The sequence below is a fragment of the Mytilus edulis genome, chromosome 5 (genome assembly GCF_963676685.1).
Source record: "Mytilus edulis chromosome 5, xbMytEdul2.2, whole genome shotgun sequence".
Taxonomy (NCBI): domain Eukaryota; kingdom Metazoa; phylum Mollusca; class Bivalvia; order Mytilida; family Mytilidae; genus Mytilus; species Mytilus edulis.
This window is the reverse complement of record NC_092348.1, coordinates 52786880-52800345: the sequence shown is the minus strand read 5'-3', so window position 1 is coordinate 52800345 and position 13466 is coordinate 52786880. Positions and strand designations below refer to the sequence as shown.

The window sequence follows — 13466 nt, the reverse complement described above, 5'->3', positions numbered from 1 at the left end:
TCTTCTGAAATAATAATGTATGCGAGTGACTATAAAAAAATAAAACTGAATAAAACATGTATAAATAATTGTGGTCCATTCATTAATAATAAATTTTAATTAAAAAAATCATATAAAAGTTCCTAAAAACAAGATTTTTCAATTTTTGGGTTAAAAAAAAACCGTTGCCATGGTAACAAAAAGCCAAAAATATCCCTTTTCCGGGTCCACCGTTTTTGTAAAAAACTGTGAACATAACGATTTAACTATTTGCATTATAATGAGCTAATAAAATTGATATGTCCCCGAACTCGTTTTTACGGTAATGGGCGTTATGCGTTCATCTTGTCATTTCTGTAAAACAAAAAAATATTTTTTGTTTATTGATCTGCAAAGAAGAAAGTCATCTTTAAAGCATCTTTTAACAAAGAATCTTTTTGTCTTGTAACTTTTTGAGATTGACCATAATCAATGAGAGAAAACAGTGATTATTTTAGGGATGACATCAAAAGATCAATGTAGGATAAAAAAACTTAATTCAAATAGTTTAGGGGTGGGGGATAAAAGTTGCTGCAAGTTTTTTTTAATTTGACATGGATTTTACATATATCCATATTGGTCAATCAATTTTTCCCAAATTAAGTTTAGAGGGGGAAAGGTCAGCGAACAAACTATGTGAATTAAGTTTTTTTTTTATCCTGCATTAAACTTTTGATGTTGTCCCTTAACTTTTATGCCCACCTATCAGTTGGAAGGGGAGGTGTTAAGCTTTGGTCATACTTGTGTATTAATACATGTAGAAAATGTACAAGACACTGGTTTTGAAGGAAACACTTATATTTGTTCAGTGCTTCAAACTGTAATATTTTGAATCTAGGAAAGCATTCAAATTGCCATTAAAAGTAATTAAAATTGCGTCATTGCCCCATGTTTGGTAAATTGTTTGTATGCAGCAAATGGATGAAAAGACATCAGTTTTGACTAGTAAAATCATTTACAGAAGCCATGTTTATTCCATTCATTTAAATCTAGACATCTACAAATGTTATTTAAATATGATCAAATATGTATGACTTAGCATGGAAAGCATTGCAGGAGAAACATAGATTACTGGTATGATTTGTCCAATTGTTACACATGATGTTCAGATGTGGGGTCTTTGACCAAACAAACAAACTACATGCTCCTATACATGATAAAAGACAAAACAGACAATGGCCTGGGAATACAAATGACAGTCGTATATGTATTGTTCATATTTAAAATAAGAAATGTAATTATGAAGACCCGTAATATGAAAATTTTCCACATACTTTCAATAAATTAAAATCACTTCAATGAAGTTCCCAGGAGTAACGGCACTGTAGTTGAGGAGTCCCCACCGTCAATTTGTGATTTGATGTTCGCAAATGCCGTTTTACCGTCGACGCGTAGGGGAGCCAGTAAAACGGAAATTTGCAACCGTCAAATCAAAATTGATTGTGGCTACTCTTCAACCACAGTAATGTAAAATAAAAACTCTTCAACCACAGTAATGTAAAATAAAACATTATAAAGCATTACGTTTACATTTTATAACATTTGGTCGAAGCAACTAAAGGTAGAGAACAGAAACGAAAAATTCAAAAACGACCTAAAAAAAAATACTCAGGCCGAGCGTCGTCCCTACTTCATTATAATCTCATATATACAGTGAAAGACTAAAAACTAACAATTTCCCAGATTTTATAGTGCAAACGTGCATGTGTAAAGACACATGTCACCATCCTTGTTTTTAGATAAAATTGATTCAAATTTGACTGATATACATAGACGTTGGTTTGATAAGAGGTTGTAAAATGTCCGGTGGCAAATAGATCAGGCATGTTCAGGACGACACAATATAATAGTTGTGTCTAATGCATCCATAAAAAAATACTATAAGAAACATTCCGTCAGTTGTAAAAGTGATTGATAAAATAACACATATTTCGAATGATGTAAACGTGTGGGTTGTGTGCGTATTTTGGGACAAATCTGCTAACTGTACATTTGAAAAGACCAAGTTCAACATTCTGTCATTTGTAAAAATTATGCAATAAAAATATCTGAGAATATATATGTGCATCCTCTGTAAAAAAAAAACACATGGCGCATTATGTAAGTTCCAACCATTTTAAATGAAATTGACTAAAAGTGTCACAAAAATGTAACGTTTTTCACTCAATCCTGCGTTTCTATAAATTGTATTTATACTTAATAAAAATCGGAAACGGCGTGCATCAGACTTACAAATTCAATAAAAGAGACAGCGTTCAAAAATCTTGGAGCAGAATAAACATCCCTTCTATCTTGTGAAAGGAGATCGATTTCTATTGAAATGAGCTTCCCATACATTTTTTTTAAAGGTTTTACGTCGGGAGACAAGAGAAAGGGGACGGGAGAAAGGAGAAATGTATCCCCTGTCCGACCCCTCATAAATCTAGAACTGTAAAAGTGACGACATCAAAATTCTGTGTTTTTGTGGTAAAATGCATTGTGCATAAGTTTTGTATCAGTTTGTTGATGCTAACTAAAGTTAGAGAACGGAAACCAATTTTATAAAAACAGACGTACACTATGGTACGTACGTTCGGATGGACGTTCAAACAGACAAGGATAAAACTTAATACCCCCTTTACTACGGCGGGGGCATCAAAATGTACAAAAATGAAATAAAATAAAATTCCGCGAAACTTCATGAATGGTTTTTGCACAAAGACGTTATGGCTAAACGTGACGTCATATAAATGAAAACTAACAAACTGAAGGTCATAGCGTTATTTGTACGATTCAAATTTTGATAAAATTTCATCAAAACGGTGATTTTGAGGTAGGTGTTGTTTTATTTTTGATAATATTGTAGTTATCGAACATTGGTCAATCAAAGCAATTCAAAATGGCGGGTCCCTCCTTTTTTCAATTATTTGAATTCGAGTTATCTCCCTGTGTACGCAAACCTTACCTTAAGAAGTAATGGTTCACTCAAACATTGTTTTCAAGAAAGGGTTAGTACCTGTAGATTATCAAAGAGAGTTTTCACTTAATAACTAAGATTACTTGAGGTTGCAGTGGGATGAATGGGAGGCCGGAGGGGTTTGTTTTGATTTTTGCAAGTGTATAGATTTCAGAATGCCGCTTTTTTTTCATAGAGGATGAAGTCGGATATATTATCAGATTTAATTAAATTGTATGACCTGTTCAAATGAAAAACTTGATTATAAGGGAAGCATACATTGTACTGTAAATCAATCGAAAGAAATGTAACAGAACTTGTGCTTTTAGAATTTTTCAGAAAGTATTTACATTATAACCACCAGCAAATCTGCTCGTTATTCTATCTAAAGAAAGTTCTTAACATTTATAAGTCAACGAACAGTGGGAACCATTATGGGCCAATATCCTATGGTGTCATTGTTGAATATAATAAAATTGTGTGACTTAATCATAACATGGAAAAGCAGCTTAAATAATTGTTATATGTCTCTCATCCAGTAAGAATATAAGATTATGCTCAATGATAGATATCTATTTATACTATTATTAGCATCAAATATTTGCCACTGGACAACAGTCAATCAAACAGTGAATCTTTTGTAAGCAGATGCTTGGTTTGCCCAAACATGTTTTTGTCTAGAAGCTTCAGCAAGCTTTTGAATAAGCTATAATCAATTACAACTATAAAAGGGGTAAATTAATTGTTATAAAATGTGTAAAAAGTAAATAACGGATTAAATATGTGTCTATCTCCTTTTAGAGACCAAAGGATCTGAAGTATTTACAGCAAAATTCTACAACTAACATTTGTTTTTTATCTTAATGTTTGAAGATGGGATTTCATGATGAATTAGTTCAGTAATATTAACTAGCTAGAATTTGAATCCATTGTTGGTATATGAACTCCAAAGCTATTTTGTAATAACCCTCAGGTTGTAAGACTTACACCTCCATTATAAATAGAGTTGCTATTGTTGTAGCTGACTAGGATCCTTCAACAATGAGTAAAACCCATACCACATAATCATCTATTAAAAGCACTGAAATGACAAATGTTAAACAATTCAAATGAGAAAAAGGAACAGTCTAATTTATGTACATGGTAATGATTGAAAAAATAGTTTTTTCATCAACGAAATTCTACTCATTGACAGAAATAAGAAAAGACACACTAAGTACAAAAACTCCCAACATCTATATCAAGGGATTATATGCTTGCATTTAAGAACATTGTTTATTCTGTTGTGATCTGGTATTGTGTATTTTTGTGGTTGCAAGGTAGGGTTTTAATTTCGGTTTTCCTGTGTGTTGTTTCTGTGCCTTTTTATTCCCTACAGATAATTCTCATTCTATTAATTTGTTTAAGATAATTCCAATTTACTAGACAAAACTGTCACTGAGATAACCCTCACAGTGACACTAGTCCTCTATTTACTGGAGTCTTCACTCTTGACTCTAACCAGTTTCTAAAGCAGACTTTGCATTGTATCTGATAGATCAAATTTATTTGTTCAGTGTATGTACGTCTCTTGTGTTAAGGTAGATAGGGTGTCTTCCTCCATCTTTGATTTTCAATTACCAGAAAACAATCGGTCTAGATCTTTGATAAAATGTGCATATTTTGAGAGTAGTAGGTAATTTATGTGTAAGAATTTTCATTTCAATATAGAAAATGACATTGTTACATCAAATTTATGGTTGTATTTTACAAAAAAAACAGGATACTTTTGTTTGATAATTTTTTTTCCACCTTTACCACATAAGGGGAGGCAACTCAAATGCAAGGGCAGATAATTCAGATAAAGTTACTTTTACAATAGAATGTGTTAGGAATTTACCTATTTTAATATGTAGAAAGAAAACCAGTCCCGTGGCCCCAATCTTATCTGAAAGCATATTATTAGAGCTATCTTCTCATATTTTATCTTAAAATTCTATGGTGTAGTTTTCGTTTTATGGCTGAAAATTTGGTTTTCCATGCATAATCTATACAAAATCTGTCAATTTTACAAAACCTGTAGCATGAAAATAAGCCTAGTGACCCATTCTTTTTATTATTTTTTAAAAAGAAGCCTGATATAAACTACATTTTGGCAAATTATTAAAAAATTCTATGGATTATAATTTAGACACCCCATCTACCTTAATATGTCTTTTGATTGAGTAAAGCCATTTCAATTGATTTTTTCAGTGTGTCATTCTATGTTGTGATGTTACACTGTTTGTTTCAGATAAGGGTGAAGGTTTGGCACCATTATAACATTTAAAGCCGCTGCAATTCTTTGCACCTGTCAGGAATCTGATGTTTAGTAGTTGTCGTTTGTTATTATAAGTATTTCTTGTTTCTAGTTTTTTATATAGATTATACTTGTTTTTTTCCTTTTGAATGGTTTTACACTAGTAATTTTTGGGCCCTTTATAGCTAGTTGTTCTATGTGAGCCAAGGCTCCATGTTGAAGGCTGTACTTTGACCTATAATGGTTTACTTTATAAATTGTGACTTTGATGGAGAGTGTTGTCTCATTGGCACTCATACCACATCTTCATATATCTATTTGAAATGTGATCTTTAAGCACCAGGAAAGTAATAGTTTATAAAAATAATAATTATGGTAACTTGCAAAATATTATTAAGAGTTGTGCTTTAAAATTGAAAAAAAAAACAACAACATTACTCTGTCTAGCTTCACTCTGTGCTCAGACTTTCAGAACATTTATTAGTCATAGAGTGGTACAGTTGATAGCTTTTTACAAATCTCAATCATTGAAGATTGCATTTGTCTAATGATTTTAATTGTTTCATGAATCTACCTCCATAGTTCATTAACTTTAGCAATCTCATCAGATCCACAAATTTTCATATCTATGATTATCTAAGTATATCCTTAATAACAACTGGTTGATTTCCATGTAAAAAAAACAAGTTGTGACCCACAATAGATCATTAACAAAGATGTGGTTTGTCCGCTGAATTGTAATACAAATGAATCGTGTAGTATTTTTAATTTGAAGTTAGATTGCTTGTTATTTCTAATAAATATTCCGTGGGTTAAGTCCAATCAATGTATTATAATTGATAGATTCCTAGATGCGGAATATTTTGTCGACAATTACCAAACCAATTAATTCTGCTTTTGCTGATTTTAGCCAGTGATGTAATGAATCATCAATCAAATTAATTAGATTTAGTCTCCATTAACAAGGGAAGACTAGATCCGCAAGTTTTATCCCAACCTATTGATTCTTACGTACCTAACTTCTAGGTTTGAGCTTTGCCCCCGTTGCAGATCTATGTATTAAAGTTGTAAGCCACAAAATTGCATCTTAAACATTTATTATATGAATCAATAGACTAAATGAGATCTATGACTGTAGATTATATCTTGAAATCATCTAAATTAAGACTTGTGGTCATTGTTAGCAATGGTCAGTGTCCTCAATTGACCAATAACTGAGTGGGGCTTAAGAAAGGAACTACAATTTTTTTTGTTAGCTGACAGGAAATAGTCAGTGTTTTAATATTTTTGAGAGTAGGGGGAGATAATTCAATATCTACTTTTCCATGGAAAGACTTGGAGGTTACAGAGGAAAACATTTATAGGATCTGTGAATCAAAATATACTGGATAGGGAATATTATTAAGCAGATTATTTTAGATGTAGCATCACATGATGAAAGAGTTGACTGGACTAAACAAATGGATTGGTGTAATTTGTTGATGTTTTGTGAAATGTGTTATACTTGTTTATTATTATTAATGTTGAGGGTGCCTGAGGATATTCAAATGTTCATTTAGGTTAATTTTGAAGCTTTAGCCTTAAGTAAAATATGGCACATCTCATAACCTTATTGTGCTGGTTTTCTATGAACCTAAAGCAAATAAAACATGTGTTTTATCAGATTTTCAATGCAATAATACTGCTCTCATTTTAATTTGCCACCTTGCTTTATTTAGTATATATACAGTACATTTAGATAGATAACTTTGAATTTATAATGAAAGTTAGTGAAAAACCTGATTAACTTTCAATCTGTTGGGTTCATAACAGCTTTCTTAAATAAGATTCAAAATTTCGCTAGAAGGTCTTCAGTTTGCAGGTTTGTTCCAGGATTTTGAAAAAGGAAAGCCCAAACTAGACAAAATTTATAGTAAAACCAGTAAAAGTCTTATATTAACTGTAAATAAATATCCAGAAATTGTGCACCTTAGGCACCCTCAGCACTCCCCCCCTTTTTTTCCTTAAGTCTGCCTCTGTATTTAGTTCTCTAAATATTGTTGTTATCAGACATTAGAAGGTCAAACATTTAAATATCCTGTAGCAATAGGACATAACCCATAATGTTAAGTTCATATGGTACTGGCTTGGAAATAAAGCAGGTCCGGTCCATGCAAGATTCAGCTTCTAAGTTCTTTAATTGAAATTTCACTTCTTTGTGAAACATGTTATTGTTTCTTCAAATCAGAAAACTATAAATAATGTATAGTTCTGTGGGTTTTCCTCTTTGGTGTAGTAAGCACTCATTTTCATTGATAAGGATGGTCACTAGTAATATAATTTTATGAGGTTTTCCAAATGTTTGAAATTGCATTGGACTAAGTCCAAAGTCTATAAGGAGAAAGGTGACATTATTTTAATGATATTGATTTGTAATTTCCTGTACTTAGATAAAGGTAGTGATGTAAGCCTTATTTGATGATAATTTACAAGCCCTTCAAAACTTTAGGTGACAGTCATTAAGCATGATAACGATCATGTGACCACTTAAACATTTGATTGTCTCCAGGGGTGGATGGGGCAAATAAAGGAGAATTTCTAATTTAGGTGTTAATTTTTTTGTCTATCAATGGTTTGAAAATTTGGATAAGTAATATCTCAAAATAAGCTATTATTGTCATGAAAGTAAATCTTGATGGAACCTTAAGCAGATTTGCCATTTTGTACCCAATTATTAATTGGGAGTGATCTATTAAAAAATGGATATCAAATAATTAAGCATTGATAACCAGATAAGGTCATTTTAAGAGACATATTTAGGTTTCTATATAATTTGGATTAATTTTCTACAAATACATAAAGGCATATTTTTCAATATTGCCATACTTTGAATTTGCTGGTATGACACTGCTTACTATAAGGTGAAGATCTTTTTATCAGTCATTTAATTGATTACGATTTGTTTCTTGGTAAAAAAAAAAAAGTTACTGATCTTTATTTGTTTGGCTTTCTTCATTTTGCATCCACCATTTAAACTCCAAAATTAGGTATTTCAATGAAGTGTCTAAGTTTATTATTGCATCATTCACCCTGAAGATTTGAGGGGTTCCACATAGCGAAACATGAAACTTCTTACATTTACAGAAACAAGGGAATGATAAAAAAAAATATTTAAAAATGAAGGATGATTATTCAATTAATCTTCATGACTAGCCTGAGTGTATATTCCTGCAAAACATATGATATGATAAATTTTCTGTAAAAAAATGTAATAACCCAATTAGAATGATTAATCAATGAAACCAGTGCTATAGGGGCATTACATATTAAATTATTGTGCAAAATATTAAAACACAGATGTTTAATTAACAGATGTTGTAGATGAGAATAAAATTACACTCCAGTCTTGACAGGTAAAACTATTTCTTTGTAAATATTATATTTGTTGAAAGGTGAAAAGAAAATTGTTAAAAAAAGCATGTTGATCTTGATCAAGGATACAATGCAAATTTTAATGCACTTCATGTGCAATGGGTTTGGAAAATTTATAATCATTTTAATTTATTTTCTGAATATTAGTTAATATGAAAAATACTGTGATTAGAACTAATGTTTTAGCAAGTGACCAATGCTATTCTTGTTATAAAAGATGTCTGGTGTGAAACATAAGTTGTTCATTCATGGTCATGTTCTCAGCAGGCTGTTTCAACTTTTTTAAAAGCTCAACGTAGAATCTGAATTTTCCTGACTTCGTTTTATGAACATAATAGTTATTATATATAGATATAAGAAGATGTTGTATGAGTGCCAATGAGACAACTCTTCATCCAAAATGGCTCACATCAAAAAGCAAGCTATAAAGGGCCCCAAAACTTACTTGTGTTAAACCAATTCAAATTGGAAAACAAACGGTCTAATCTATATAAAAAAGGAGAAACAAGAAACACTTATGAACCACATCAACAAACAATAACTATTGAACATCAGATTCTTGACTTCGGATGTATATATATACTTTTGATTATAAAATTCAAGTAAAGGATAGATTATCTGGAATAGATGCAACAATTTAATTCTGTGAAAGTGACAGAAATGGGGACTTTAAATAATGGAGATCAGTGAATTTTGATCCATAGGTACTACAAACTATTTTTATTTGTAGATTTGATTTGAAGTGGTAGCAACTTCTATTTAGATGAAGTGTAATTGTTCATAATGCATCAGACTGTGTAAATTCACTGTATTACAATGAAAACAGTATAAAAATGTATCTTGTGTTAATTTTTATAATAACTAAAAAAAAACAATAGTTATTTTTGCTACATGATGTCAAAATAAACCATACCATACTTTATTTGGAAAAGTTTGATTTAGATTATAATGATTTTATTATAAAAATTAGAAATGCAAATTGCTGGTGCTTTAAATGTAGGTGTATCTATAATACAAAATCTTGTTTTCTTTGCATGTGTTACAACACAAAGTAATGCCTTAGTGTTACCTCCGTAATTAAAACTTGTGATAAGTAAGAAGTTTTGATAAGTTGTGACCCGATTAAACAAGATAAGAATTTCACCTGCTACTGTCCTTAATCTTATAAAAAAATAAATAAGTTTAGGACATTACAATGATTAGGATAGAATTAAGAAGTTTGCTGGAAGAGTTTGTGTGTGTGGAAAGGTTTTATGTGATTATATTTTACATTCAAAACAAATTTCTCACTACTAAAATGTAATACATGTAATTTGAAAAAGAGATAAAAAAAAAAACAAGCCCAATTTTTAGCTCACCTAGCCCAGAGGGCCAGGTGAGCTTTTCCATCACGTATGTTGTTGTCATCTGTCATCATATGCATATTCTGAGGACAAGAATATGCTAATGTGATATAAATATCATCTTTGCTCAGTACAAGTTAAACACGTTGAGCTAGATTTGTATGTGCAAGTCAGTCTGCAGCAAGATATGTACACTTTATTTTAACTTCAAGTATACCCATCTTTCCTCTTGATGATGGGGGGGGGGGGGGGGGGTAGGAGAGGCAATTATCAGAACATGAATTTAAACATTAGTATAACTGTGAGCGCTTGAAACAATTGTACATTAAAAAATCTGTATAATACTGGATTACAAAATCCTAATTATTCATAAAACCCTGAAAATGAATACTGGTTAACATTCTACATCTTAAAGTTTATATGCATTTGCAATATATTTCTACTTTTAGGAATTGAGTAAAAGAATATACAACTTAGTAGAGAACATACAACTCAGTACTGAATAGACAACTCAGTACAGAATAGACAACTCAGTAAAAAAACAAGGTACAATTTTAGAACTACTGTATCTCTGTTCCATTGATATGTTATAGACAACTTGATAAATCAGAGGTGTGGAGGGAAAATTCTTTAAATTTGAGTAAGTGATTTTATTTTTAACTATAATTTTAAATGTGGTAAGTCTTGGCCTAGCTGAAATGGGGAATGCAAACTAGCTGCTGCAGCATATAAAAAAGAAGATGTGGTATGATTGCCAATGAGACAACTCTCAACAACAGACCAAATGACACAGAAAATTTAAACAACTATAGGTCACCATACAGCCTTCAACAATATGCAAAGCCCATACCTCATAGTCAGCTATAAAAGGCCCCGAAATGAGCTATTTGTATAAAGCTTTATATTTCAGGAGCTAGAAGACACCTTATGTTACTAGTTCTGTCTGTCATATTCCATTGTTCTTGACCTCATTTTCATGGTACAGTCCTTAAAAAAAATACTGGTTTTTTTTTTAAAGTGAAATACTCTCTTATTATGAGTACATGTAATAGGTTTTTTTTTTTATTGGTTCCTAGCAAGGTCTACATGTCTCAAGTCATTTCATAAATCAGTGATCAAGTTAAAGTTACCTGGTCATGTACTTATCTCAGATACTATAAACAGTAGGTCAAATATATTTATTGTATGAAATGATTATGTTCATTTCAAACTTGCAGGTTTCGTCTGACCTTGACCTCAATTTTGTGGTTCATCGGACAATGTTAAGTTTTTGTGGTTTGTTCTGTTTCTCAAATACTAATAGCAATAGGGCCACTATATTTGATGTATGAAATGAGTGTAAACCACATGACTGAATGATGGATTTCATTTGACCTTGACCTCATTTTCATGGTTCATTCAAAAATGTTTCATTTTTGTGTTAGATCTATTTCTCAGATACTATAAGCAATAGGTCATGTGCATTTAGTGTATGGAATAATTTTTCAGTGAATATTTTATATACTTGATAATGTTAAGTTTATATGAAACTTGTAGTAAAACCTTCAAATTACAGACTTTTAACATCAACTCAATCATAAGTAAAAACAGGCGAGACATCTCAGAGTGAGCACTTTTGTTTTTCCATTTCTAAACAACCAAAAATATATAAATGCAAATCTTTACCATAACAAAGTTCTAATGGAAGTTAAGAATAGTTTCAATTTCTCTTTCTGGTTAATATTACATGTTCCATGAGTAAGATTTTAAGGGTTTTTTCTCAAAGGTGAAAGGTCAAAATTAGTCAGACTTGACTGTGGTCTTTCATATTATTTTTTATCTTTAAATTTCATACATGCCATGTTAATTTCATATATATGCCATGTAAATTTATGAGTAACTTTATAGGTGAAAAACACCATAAGGATTCATACCATTTAATGACTATTGCTTGTAAAAAAGATGGAAGACTCGCAGCATTAAAAAAAAGTTGACACAAGTTTCTGTGAAGTTCCATGATGCTAATAAACACATGGAACAGCTGATTAACAGAAAGGGAGATAATTTATAATTTCAGGAAAATCAATTTAGAATAACTTTTTGTTGTGCACTAGATTAGCGGCAAAGGTAAAAATCTCAAATCAATGAATACTGAATTAAAAATGTTGATTTTGATTTAATTTAGAATTAATATTTATAACTTTACAATACATTGCTCATTAAGCGTTTGATGTTACCATATCAAAGACCTGAATACAAGCGGTAGGTGGGTCCAAACTTTCTACAAACTCAGAGAATTTATAAGGGAGTTTTAATGACCTCAAGCATACATCACATGAAACTGTTATTGTCAATACAAACTAATATTAATCTTTAGCCATATATTAAAATCCTGTTAAACTAATAAAATCAGCAATATATCTTAAACAGAGATTCTGCCATATTGTTATAGGTCCCTCTTTTGACAAGTTAAGAAATGTTGACTAATAGGAAATTAATTCCATTAGAGGCCTCGAACAAAGGACACCTGGGCTTCGGAGGAGAAATTAAAATTCACACCGACTACTAGGTACAAATTAAATCTTTTTCATTTTAATAAATGTTGATTTGAATTGCCATTATAATCCGAACTTAAATTGATACAATTGAAAAGAGTAGTGATAGTTTATCTGAAGTTTAGGGAAGACTTTTTTCATAATAACAGGAAAATTGGAAACAAAGGTCTAAAGGTTTTTAAAAATATGTAATTGGGTATTGAAATGTGATGAAGTTATCTCTGTAGATTATTTAATGATGTGTCAGTGGTGAGAAAAATAGCTTCCTTATTATCACAGATTTATTAGGGCTATATATTTTCTAGACTGATTTTTTGAGACAGAACATTCCTGGAAGAAATTTTGGTGCAAACTAATATTATTCTGTTTTAAAATACAAATTGCTTATGAAAACTATTTAAAATATCAAAGAAAATTTTGTGCATGTCATTAATGACTTCCTCTCTGTTTTATCAAAATGTTTTTAATTATTTGATTCAACTAAATTTTCCTCAAATTGTAAGAGCATGTCTATTATTACCTTTTGATGCCTTAAAATTAGATCAAATTGAAAAAACATAAATCAAACTGAAACACATAGATCAAATTGAAACACATACTACCCAGTAGATCAATTTGAAACACAGATCAAATTGAAACATAGATCAAATTAAAACACAGATCAAATTGAAACATATAGATCAAATTGAAACACATAGATTAAAACTAAGTACTAAGACCCTTAAAAGCTGCAATTTCCATACAACTCGAATTTAAAATATTAGCTACCTTAAGCTTGGCAAATAAGTCATGGTTAAGAAACATCTTAGTTTTAAAGTTGCAAAGGCTTATAAATATGATAGCAGAAGTGTCTTCTTAGTTTTAACCTAAGTTGCAAAGGCTTATAACTTTAATGGCAAAAGTGTCTTCTTTAATAAGTTTTAACCTAAGTTACAAAGGTTTATAAC

At 30.8% G+C, this 13466-nt stretch overlaps 1 protein-coding gene across 4 annotated transcripts in view; it reads left to right on the top strand.

Annotated features, from left to right (window-relative positions):
• Positions 1 to 13466, top strand: part of LOC139523920 (zinc finger homeobox protein 4-like) — a 190154-nt gene that overhangs the window by 88185 nt on the left and 88503 nt on the right. For 3 of the 4 annotated variants that reach the window (XM_071318317.1, XM_071318318.1, XM_071318319.1), the window contains one exon: positions 10435 to 10531. The gene's annotated coding sequence lies outside the window, so the exon portion shown is untranslated. Of the gene's footprint in view, positions 1 to 10434; positions 10626 to 13466 lie in introns of those variants that run through there. The other variant, XM_071318322.1, reaches the window with a different exon arrangement.